This window comes from Aplidium turbinatum, chromosome 8 (genome assembly GCF_918807975.1).
Source record: "Aplidium turbinatum chromosome 8, kaAplTurb1.1, whole genome shotgun sequence".
NCBI classification, from domain to species: Eukaryota; Metazoa; Chordata; class Ascidiacea; order Aplousobranchia; family Polyclinidae; genus Aplidium; species Aplidium turbinatum.
The window spans coordinates 24,002,596-24,015,123 of NC_137479.1; positions in this window are offsets into that span (position 1 = coordinate 24,002,596).

A 12,528-nucleotide genomic window follows, 5' to 3' on the forward strand; every position below is an offset into this window, starting at 1 on the left:
AGGTTTTATTTTTGACGTTTCGTCTGTCAGCACGACTGATTTTTCAAAGGGGTTGAAGCAGGTAAAACTACCTGCTCAACAGCAAATGAAACAACAAAGAATCACATTAAACGAAATGAAAAATTACCAAATTCTTCATTTTGTTTAGGCCATGGCGATCTATACTACTGGCCTTCCCAACGTGACAACAGCCAAATAATGTGGGGGCCTATACGAAAATTCAATTTACCAATTGAGATAAGTGTTACAACATATTTTCAGCAATTTTCATTGGTCAAGTAATGTTTTTTAGCCTAAAAATTGTAAATACAGTGCCAAAAAGTAATCAAAATGTAATATTATTAAATAAGTTGCAAGAAAGTAAGACAATAGCTACATGTTAAGAATACCATGAGAATCAAGATGTCAACAGAATCAAGGTACACGAAACCAAGACTGACCCAACTTTCAAAACACTCAGTATGTTAAAAAATTCGTTTTCTAATCCAGAAGTGTTTGTTTGTTAGTAATAATTCATGCAAAGACGCTTTTTTGTGCGCCTAATACTTGCTAGTTAAAACTTATAGGCCCCACATTATTTGGCTGTCGCTACGTTGGGAAGGCCAGTAGTATAGATCGCCATGGTTTAGGCTAATATTCTTGTATTGGAAACTTTAAATACCAGATTGGAGACTTATCAAAGCAACTGAATTTTAGGCAACAGAAACAAATATCCTACAAACCACTCAACTTGTAGGCTAAGCAGAAACCTGAAGTGTAAAAAAAATCAACAAATCGCCAAAACAGAACCAACAATTGGAAAGCGCGCAACAACAAAGAGGAACGGTAGACCTGAAAGTGCGTATTCAGCAAAGGCTGTTGAATTGAATTTGTAAAGCTTGAAGAATTCTAATTACAAACTTAAGTTTCCGACTGGGTAAGATTCTGATCCGATCCATCGAAACATAGGCTCAGCAAACTACAGTGAAAGCGTGCTTTAATCAGAGTTATTAAACAGAAAAAAATCTGATCTACAGTTTGTTTTGTTGAAGTGTTAGTCATTGCACTGGTAATTTGCCGCTGCAACTAATTTGTTCAAAAGTAGATCACATTTACAAAATTTACAAATATTTTTTTTGTATTTGCTTCCATTTCTGAAGTTGTTGTGATCGTAGACGAAAGAGAATAAAAATATGTGTGGGTACAAACAAAATTTGCCCAAATCTTGTCTTTGCAAATGTATTTTGTAAACGCAGCAATATATATATTTTTTACAATTTGACGAAATAACTGGACAGTGTACATATTCCCACAAGTTCAAAGTGCTTTTTTGTAGCGTAGGAGCAACCACTTTCCTTCTTGCACCCCCATCGCCAAGGGGTATGGTTGTGACCGTGTCTAAATCCTTGTATAAAGTATAGTAAATATTTTCTCACTCGAGCAAGCATCAACGTCAGCGTATTGTCACTTCTATTTTTTCCAAACTCCTACTATGTTATGACAAGTGATATAATTTTTGCTTTCATAGTCAAAAATAAAAAAAAGTAAATGAATGAACGATCGAAAATTGACAATTTTTTATTCGTGGCTGGCAACTGTCTAATTCTATGCATAGTTGTTAAAAAAAGAGAAAATAGTAGGTCATCGAAAAAACGACTATTAATACCACCATGTTGCATTTGTGAATCTTACGCAGATCAACCTATCCGCATAAAGCCACGGCTTTTTCTGAAATTAAAACTTTCTATAGTTTCCTTCAAACGATAGATTAAGTTTGCTTTGCTTGCGTAGCTCAAACGGAAGTGAGTGTTGCAAGACAGTGGACGTTTGTTTCTTTTACAAGAGTTTCACCACTTCCAAATGATTCTATCAATAGTCAATGTTAACACCTAATTATGTTTCATTTGGGAACTCGCACCGACTGCATGGCTATTTAAAAAATGTAACAAAAAAAGTTTGAATCAAATTAATTTTACGTTGAATTATTTTCATTATTTTGACCGATTTATAAATAAACGAATTCAGTTGTCATTTTAACTACAAAAGATAAAATTGCGCCATTTACAAGTAGGTTACAAAACAGGATAAGTTTAGTTTGTTTTTTAATTAAGATTTTGCATTTTGTGAACATTTTGTTTTTTGCATGCCCGTCCAAGAATCGAACTTAAGTCCTCTGAAAGTAGTTCCTTGGACTTTAACCAACAAACAAATATGCCACATAAGTAATCTCTTAACGGTCGGTAGTGGTTAATGGTAGAGTAGGGCCCATGTTTTCACAATAAAATATTTTAATTTTTTGTTTACATTAAGAGCCTAAACATGTCGATAGTGTATTTTGCTATTGCATCACTTTCAAAATGTGATTTACGTATGCGCCACCTTACTCGTATCGTCGCCTCTTCATTTGTACTTTTTTTGCAGTTATTCCCTGGTAAAAACTTTTTGAAATTTAATATATTTCTTCTGTTGCAATTATTTTAAAATGCGAATCTGTCGTTCTCTTCAAAAGAAAACCCGTTCGGTGATTGCATCAAGCGCGTAATTGGAGGCGTGAAATGGGCGTCGTCACACTATTTCAGACGTAATCCTTTACACATTGGCAAGACGTAAGTATTTTAAAGTTCACTTCTAAAATTTAACGCGTCTCACGTCTTTTCAGACCACAATGGCGCTTTGCGATATTATTGAAATATTCTATTAGGAGAACATTTGTACCTAAACAAAAAACAGAAAAAGGGAAATTAGATTGTTTTCAAAAGAAAAATTCCCCATCAAGTCGCTTTTATAACCCAGGCCTGCGAGTGATTTACATCATAAATTAAAGAGAAACTCTTCCTGCAAACAACACAAGGCAGTGCAGACAACACAAGGCAGTGCAGACATGGATATTATGGAAAGAGTAAGTTAAACAAGATTATGTTGGAATGTTTAGTTATTGCTGTAGATTGAAGTTTGTTTGATGATTTGCATTTTATTATATATGCACGCCATAAAATAAAGTACAAAGAACAGAGATAAAACAGCAAAAAAAGTTTTTGTGTGAAGTGATCGAGTGGAAAACGCATTTTGAGCATTTGAATTCACTTGTTACATAAGTAGTTATCACAAAATGCAAATGGTATCATTTTTAAATAAAGGCAGCTCGATGATTACGAACCCCCATTGTTCTGTATTGTGTGCTGTGTCTAAGTTTGTTTCATCACAGAAGCAACGTTTTTCACTGTTTTGCTGGAACTTCATACAATAGAAAAAAATAATTGACAAATTTTCAATGTCAATTCAGCCACTAAAATTATTTTTAAGATTTCAAAAAATATCGAAACATCTTTTTTACAAAAAAAAAAGTTAGACAAAGTAGCCAAATTTATTGTAGACTCAAAGTAACCTTTTAAGAGTTTCGATTCATGCAGTACCACTGCTCTAATTGTCATTTGCTTGCCTCTCTACTGTAATTTTGTACGTTGTCTCTGCTTGGCACATTTTTTTGCGAGACCAATTCTGCTTAACGACTTCAACCCTGGCACTTTTCCAGCTAGAAAGTTTATTCGCTAAACGTCTGCAGACGTTAAATAAATGTAAAATAAGTGCTCTATCCGAAGATGATCGAAAATCAATAGTAAGAAAAAGTATCCACCCACACAGCCTAATGTACAAGAGTATTGAATTTAAATCAAAATAACTTCCCCGCATAAAAAAATTAGTTATCAGCAAGGTGGTTACGACGACAAAATACCCTGGTTAATTTGTTCTTCATTGTTCTGTTTCAGTAAAAGAATTTACTTTTAACAAGCTGTACGAAATTTCTCTGCTGCTTATCCAAGAAGTGCGTCTATTTTCAATACAAGCTAGTAAAAATAAGCTCTTTTTTACATTGATTTAACGTCTGCCATAGAATCAGTGGGAAAAAAGATCAACGTCATGACAATGACTTCCCAAGTCGCGTAAAAATTACAGCTGTTATTTCTTCAATGGAGAAAAGGGGTATGGGTAGTTTATATCCTACTTGCATGCACTGTCTTTGTTTTCTTTCCCCATTAAAACCTTGTCTGTTATCAAGAATCTTACACCATTTATATTTTTATAACAGATCGTTTTCATCATATACCTGGTGGTTGTCTTCATTGACTTGATTTTTGCCCGTTCAATGAAACTAACTCCACTGAATACAAACTCTCGAAGGGGAAATTCTCAGCCAACAATCCAAACCCCGATTGTATGGCCAAAAAGGTGAGCCTAAGTAGTTGACTTATTTCATCACGTTTTGATCATATTTCATAAGTAACTTAGATGCTTTTTTTCCATAAGGTTGTTTCCATAAGTATTTAAATCAACGCCACACAGTGCAGTCACCATGTAGTTTGTTGAAAAATATTTTTTTATTAGTTTGGGTGTCAACGTTTTTTTACCGCACGTCACATGTTCGCAACCAAAAAAGTTGGCAAATTTCCAATGCGATTTTGTGCAAAATTTTTTGCAAAATGTTTTGCTTTTTATACTACGTGTTTTGAGCAATAAATTGTAGACATGTTAATTCGTTTTGGCTTTAGATAAAATCTAGCAAAAGTCATATATATTTTGTCAAATAAGCTCTAAGAAAGGGAAGGAACACTTTTGAATGAAGTAGGCTTACTGCCAGTGAATTGTTAATGATACTATTAAATGAATCCACTAAGCAACTTGTTTCTATTACTTTTTCAAAAGATGGTGCAAAAGCGTAAATGTATCTAATTGCTTACAATATTTGTGTTGAGCAACAACACCGCGTTCAACATTATAAAAACAGAAACAAAATACAAAACGTTTTTGGCTATGCGTTTGCTGTTTTGTTTCTGTTTTTATAATTTTGAATGCTGTGTGTTTGCTCGGTTATGTCTGTTTGTGGTTAAAGAAAGTAATCTTCATTATGAGATGATAAACGAGGTCATACTGGGTCATAAGATGATAAATCTTATATCAGCGATTGAATTCGAAGAAGTATTATCTGAAATCAACAATAGCTTTCTTTTAAAGCTAAAATTAACTCAAGCGAATGCTATTCTTAATATTTGTATTTAGTTTTTGTATTCAAGTTTCAATTTATTAGAAATGTGACTGACTCGGATATCCGGCTTAATGTACTATGAGTTACAAATTCAAAATGTGAAGCAAACAAGCAATCGCTCAAACATCTCGAAATGCAGTTATCCCAGCTAGCAAAATTGATACTTATTAAGTTGGTTCAATGTCTGCAGACGTTGAATCAATCTAAAAACTATCTATTTTGCTGACTGGATAGCAGATTATGATCATCCATTTTGTCTCACGACATTTCACGAAAGCCAATGATGCGTTGCATTGTGAATTCACAACACAAAGCTACACTTCCTGCATCGCGTTTAGTCTATATTTCGAGTTAGTCAGCTGTTATTCTTATTATAGTAAGTCTATTGCAAATATAGTTCGGTTTTATTTATATAGACATTACAAAAATACTGCAACGCAATAGTGAATAAAAATAAAACTAGTTTCAAACATATCAAGCTACAGAATGTACTACTGTACTAATAATGATAAAAGTTTCATGCAATGGTATTCGCTGATTGTACCTATAAATAAATCTAACATCCATTTTCTTTGAAACAAATCGTTGTGTTAACAATGTTGAGTTTACTTTTGCTCTGGTGGTTAAATTCGCCACTTAGTTTTCTAAAATCGCATCATGCACAGTAGCTTACCAAAGTGAGTCTAGAATACCTTTCTAGTACGATATAGGCCTAGGATAACCTACACTAGAAAAAGTTATAGACAGAGCCCAACCAAAAGAATAAAAAAGTATGTTTGTAAATCTCTTTGAGTTAACCAAAAGCTTTTCGTCACATTTTCAAATTGTGTTCGATATAATGAAACATTAGCGGATGTGAGCAATCAGATTAATGTTTTCACCGAATGCAAAACAAAAAGCATGCTAATAATAACGTCGCGGACTTGTTACTGTTTCTCAACAACTCAAAAACAGATGCTGGAACTAAGAAAGTTTTAATGTTACTGTATCATGTATTTTTAGTATCACTGACAAAGTGGAGACGAGTAGCTTTCAGCTAAGAAGTAGTCGCTACCAGACTCAAGAAAGGAGACCGGTTAGTATGACCTGTCTATTCAACTGGTGATATAATGTTATGCAGGGGCTTCGGACACTTCCTGAGAGTGGGGGGGGGGTAATTTAAGCAGGGGCGGGAATGATGTTTTGACGTCGACAGGGGGCTTATTGGATTATCACATCACATATACTTCTGGGAAGTCACCCCCAGACCCACTTCCCATTACTGAAAGCTTCAGTTTCTTATACACCGTCTTAGCCGACATGTTTCGCGCCAAAGGCGCAAAATTTTTGCTTTTCAGCAAGATTTAAAATCAAAAAATTATTTCAACAAATCTGAAATCGCGAGCAAAAGCTTTTTAACATTTGCCACATTTTTTGAAGTTTTGAGACAATTTTGACTGGAAGAGTACGCAAAAATACCTCGCAGTATTCTTCCTTGACTCAAGTCCTTCAAATTTTGCACTTCAGACAATAAAAGGTTACATTTAAAAGATCAAAAGCCCAAAGCTAGGCCTGCATTCAACTCAGAAAAAAATAAAATTAAACCTAAAATGCATTAACTTTTACAACAACTGAAAATAGAGAGACATCTTGATCGATACTACAGGAAGGCCTACCATCTGCGCCGTGCAAGAAATAACACTAAACAAAAAATGGAATTTTATAAATAATAATATTATTTAAAAATAAATAGGAATTTAACTTGACTCAGAAAATAGCTGTATCTTGACTCAGCTATCCCTTGCAATCAATTTAAAAAACTACCCATCGTCTCGCCATAAGCAAAATCGCATGGCATGGCAAAACCATCAAGCCCGCATGGTTCAAACAAAGGCGAAGAAAAGCTGTCTCCGCGAAAAAAGCCGCCGAGTTGCAACGATTCAACGCAGAAAGACATTGAAACAGTGCAACTGTAGTAGATTTCGTTGGTGAGTGGTAAAAAGCGAAATTAAACACTTTGTAACAGTGAGAAATTATGACGTCACACATACCGCATTCTGATGCGTATATTTTTGACAGGATACATATTACATAGTTTGGCGTTGTTTTGCGAGTCGGAGTTTCCAAGTAAAAAACTCAAAAGTTGTGCAACAAAATAAAAATATGAAAATAAGATCTATTAAAAATGAAATTTTTATCTCTACATTAGTGAGGGAGTAATTTTCATTAGTTACCCCCCACTCCAATTGGTGGGGGGGGGTAATCTCCCCCCGCCCCCCTCTAACGGAGCCCATGATGTTATGGTTTTACTTATTTTATTAAAGACCTTAGCAGTTGTTGAGCGACAGGGCTCATTAATTTAGTATCAAATTTAGAAAGTCATTACATTATTAACTGACTTAAATTGGTTGTCCCGAGAATCCGTCATGCGTAGCTTGCACTTGAGTGATCTTATGGTTTTATTATAAGTATTTTGTGGTTACAAACCAGCAAAAAGCGTCCTCAAGACAATTGCGTTTTCTTTTTAATATGAGTTATCTGTAAAATATGAATCGTGAGAGCTTGAGGAAATAGTATATACAGTTGTAACATAATCCGCATGATTTTTCAGACTTTCTGCAAAAAAAGAAGAGACAGCTTCATGTGTCCTTATGTCAATCCTTTCATGAGATTCTTTTCGTACACTACTCTTCAAAGCAAAAGCTTGAGCCCGTGGCATTACATGTATGTTAGTTTTATCGAGCAAGCTTGGGAATTAAAAATTTCAAATAAGAATTCTATGATGTACTTATCCACTTTGCAAGACCAGTAGACATTTTTCTATAGGCTGCTCATTCAAACGCTTTTAATCACTACGGTTTTCAGCAATTAAATCAATTCGTGTTCTGTATTTACTATAATATGAACTATCTCCTAGCAAAAGTTATCCTTGATATCATAGATTTTTCTTCTTGTTAAAGTATCTTACGTCGTGAAAACTCTTTGCAACGTTATCTTAACGTGTGCTGAATTGTCTACTTTAGATCAACTTACGACAACACAAGATACCCTGCCACGATTTATCAAGCGTGTTGCAGCTGCACAAAATGTGTAAAGAAGTTTCAAGCCACCGTCGGAACATACAGTCGTGAGATAATCGTGCAAGTGTTGGTTGGCAGAAGAAATTCCGAGGGACATTACTCCACTGAACACCAAGATGTATCTGTTGGTTGCACTTGTGTTAGTTCAAGAAGTAGCAGAAACGGCATTTTAAGCTAGACCCAATCATCTGATCGAACTTTAAGCGCTTTCTTCCAAAATAACAAGAAAACAGTAAAAACTTTTGCACTTTTGTCGCAATTTATATTTATTCACTTTTTCATTGTATAGGCTAATATTAGATTTCTTGTTTGGTTAGCTTTTTCAACTGAACTTTTTGAACGCCAAACGACTACCTTTTTATAGTGTAATACTTATTTATTTAATCGTTATTATGTCGTGCAACAGCAATATCTTATTTAAGAATTTTTTCTACTAACTTATGACTGATGTTGGCGGTGAGATGGCGCAACGGATAAGGCGTTGGCTTTCCAATATTATGTAAACCTGGTTCAACTCCCGGCTTAAGCTGTTTGTTGAAAAACACCGCTCACCTCTACCCAGGGTGTAATAAATTGGGTGGGCGTAGTTGCTGAAGTAAAGGCGGCCGAGAGAAAGGAACTGCCCACCCTTCTCTCGTTAGTGACAAAGGCTTAGAAAAATGAGAACCTTATCTTGTCATCCCCGGATGCTTGGATCAAGCATGGGACTCACCTTTACCTATGACTGAAGTTATGTTATATTTCAATACATGGTCATTGTGAATTTGTTCATATTTAATTTTCAATTTTCATGCAGAGTTAATGCACTTACTTTTTTACGTTATGTCAAATGCGACGTGTTTTGCCAACCCAAGCAACGCAATATTATGAATTTGACCCTCCCTCGCAAAGATAACAAACAATTCTTTGTATTGATGATGTGCTGTATCTAACCAGACAGCAAATCCATCATTTTTTTCATTGATTTAACGTCTGCAAACGTTGAATCAATGTAAAAATGACGGATTTTGCTGAGTTGATATTACGATGTTACGTTTTATAATCTAACCATCGACTTAGCCATCGCATTCCATTTGCTGTATCACCATTTATGATCATCTATCGTTTGTAAAATGACGAGCAAGCAGATTGCGTATGCATATTTATTACAATTACTGTTTTCTTACTTTTGCTTTGAAGATTATATTTATTGGTATTGCAGTTTTTTCATTTTTCCATGTAGCCAACTATGCCTTTTAAAAGTTCTATTCATGTGCCAATGTTAGTTTGCATCATCATTATAAAAAAAGAAGTTTGAAAATATGATACACCCTATGCTGAACTTTCAAATGTTAAAAGTGATTATCAGATTTTACACCACAAAGCGCCTATGCCTATCATGTTTTTGAGTTTTAAATGTCTGGTAAACAGTTGTTTAAAATAATAATGGAGTTCAGAATTTTGGGTTTGTTATGTTGACCGATTGCACAATAGCAGCTGGCAGCTTAGTACCAAGCAAACACAAACTGTTTTCGCATCGTTTCAACGCCAGGCGACGTGAAACCGATATAAAAGCAATTCATGTTTGTCGAAAGCTAGTTGAAGGAACAATGAGATAAAAAAAGACTTTCATGTTTGTTGAAAGCTAGTAAAAAAACAATGAGATTAAAAAAGAAAAGTTTAGATTGAAATTAATTTAAGATAACTTGTTCACTGCTGAGCCACAATTTTTCTCCTCAACTAAGGAGATATCACATTAAAACCTAATGGAAGTCAAAATATGCCAGTGTAGCCTACTTCTATTAGTTTTTATGGGGATAAGTACCGTAGCTCAAATATTTTAGTTTGTTTTTATTTTTGACCATCACAACGAAAAACAATATAGGCAATGTTTAACTTAGCAGAGGTCTAGACTTAGGTAGAAGAGGCAAAATGCGAACGTTATAACGTTTTTGATACCAAAACAGGATAATCCCCTGGTGAGCTCAGTAATTACTCGCGACGCAAGATCACGCGTTGCTGGTTCGGCTCTCGGGGTGTGCGCTTGAGCAACGCATTTCAGGACTGCTCTCCATTCAGCGTCATCTAGTGGATGGAATATCTTTCTTTAGAAACAACATTTCAACAATCGGAAACTTCACTCTGTCAATCTTGGTAACCAGCTCTGCGTCAAAAGTCACTCGTCAAAAGCTAACCCGCCCTGCGTCAAAAGTCAAACTCAAAAGCCACTATAAGTAGCCTATGTGAAACTACCAGGAATAACCTAGCAATGCTTTGTCAGTCAGAGGATAAAGATTTCAAACTAAACCAAACCAACATGTTATGGTCGCAAACAAAGACGGCAAGTCAGCATGCACAAAAAAGACGGTTGCCTATTCACATTTCACAATCATTCCGTTTCAACTTTTGAAGTTACACAACGTTTACTCATGTAGGACATCGCTTTGACAAGATAACGCGTGAGATATTTTAGAAATTGAAATTTTGTAATGTAACTTTGCGACAAACCGGTGGGTTTTTGAGCGGTCCAAACCATAGGTGTACGAGCCGGGGGTGCAGGGGGTGCAATAGCACCCCCAATCTGTCGAGAATTTGGGCAATTTTTCATATTTGGGCAAGATTTCACACCTATCTATCCTCCTTAGTCTTCAAAAGGAAAATTTTGGAAGATACAAATAATGCCAACCAACAAAGCTTGAAGTTGATATCTGAATTCTACACCGTGGAACAGGATTTCCTGGAATCGGAACATCAACTTTTTCACCAACTCACTCGCAACAGAGAAATCAGAACTGTTGTACAATGTACAAAATTCCTAATTTCAAATGGATTAGATAAAACTATGCCCCACTTTGCCAAAGCTGCAAAAATTCTAGCACAGTTCCTGCAACTTCATGTTCAGCTGAGAGTTCTTTTTCCGGATTACGACGATTGAAGACATATCTGAGATCATTAATGGGCCAAACACGACTGTCAAACTTCGCTTTGTTGCACTTAGAAAGAACAACAACAAATAAAGTGGATGTCAATCGCATTGTAGATATATTTGGACAACGAAGTTGGCAAAACAAATACTTCTTTTAAATTTGTGTAGCCTATACCACCAGTCTACCACTAATCAATACTTTTTAGTTCAGTTTTGCAGTTTTAGAGCCATGCACTGGTAGTACTGCATTCTACTGGTTCGTTAGTGTAGTGTCAATTACTCCCTTCAATTGTCTTTTGATGAATTTGTTGTTTTGCAAATTTGCATAGCCTAATGGTATACCGTACCGCATAAGCGTAGCCAGGGGAGGGCGAAAGGGGCCATGGCCTCCCCAAATTTTCAAAGATTGGATTCCGAAGTTGAGCCCTTTGTTGAAAATATAATAAAATTTGTAGAAATTTATAAAGTTTTCCTAGACATCTGGCTATTTACACCCCCAAGGATTTGTTTTAGACACACAGAAAGACACCAATAAATTTTGCAAATTGTAAATCGCGCAAAATTTACGCGATTTACGTTTCTTTTAACTAATTTGTGGATCAATTTCAGAATGGCTTACTCTGTTGGGTTTTTGTGTAGTTATTGGGTTTTTGTGTAGCTGAGTTTTTGGTGTTCTCTAATTTTAGCCGCAGTTTTTGCCCGTTCGTGTGTAAGAGCTACCTTTAATAAGTTAATAGCTGTTTTTCTGATAATAAATTTCATACAAATATTACCCTAAAAGTGTTTCCAGATAGCGCTATAATCCATTATTTGAGTCTAAACTTGCAAAAATTTTCCGCGGGAGCATGCCCCGCCCGGACTCTCCTAGAATACGCGTGCCTTCGGCACGCTCTAACCCCTCACCCCTTTTATTGCTTCCCTTGCTCAACCCACCAGGATACGCCACTGCACATCAGGTGCCGATGACTTAATCAAACACTTTGTTGTTCTTTTCATTTCATCAAATATTTGGCCTCTTCAAAAAAATTTTGTGGCTGCGCCACTGCCGTACCGTACTTATCATACCAGTGGCTTTGTGGAAGACTTGTCAGTTGATGCCTTATGCTGTTTTTTTAAGGCTATATTATTGCTTTTTCTTACATGTATAGTACTTTTGTTTAGGACAGTTGATTATATTTGGGCAAGAATTCTTTTGCACCCCCAAAAAATATGCTTCCCGTACACCTATGGTCCAAACCGTATCATTTCGAGCGTTGCGTAGGACGCAGACACTAGGCCTACCCACCAGAGGCAGTTGCGTTAACAGGGCGGACCATGATAGGTTCACCCAGGCCATGGTTCACCGTATGTCTTCTTTAAGAGGATTTGTCATCTTTTTTTAAGAAAAATAAATGGTCTTCCAAAGCCATTCTAAAATGCTCAAATGTCGTCTTTTTTGCCATTTTAAGTTTTCTTGCTTACTTATATTTTCTACAGGATTTTATAGTTTGATGACTTTTCGGCGACGGCTTGTAGGCTAGGTTGTTTGATTTCCATGAATTTTT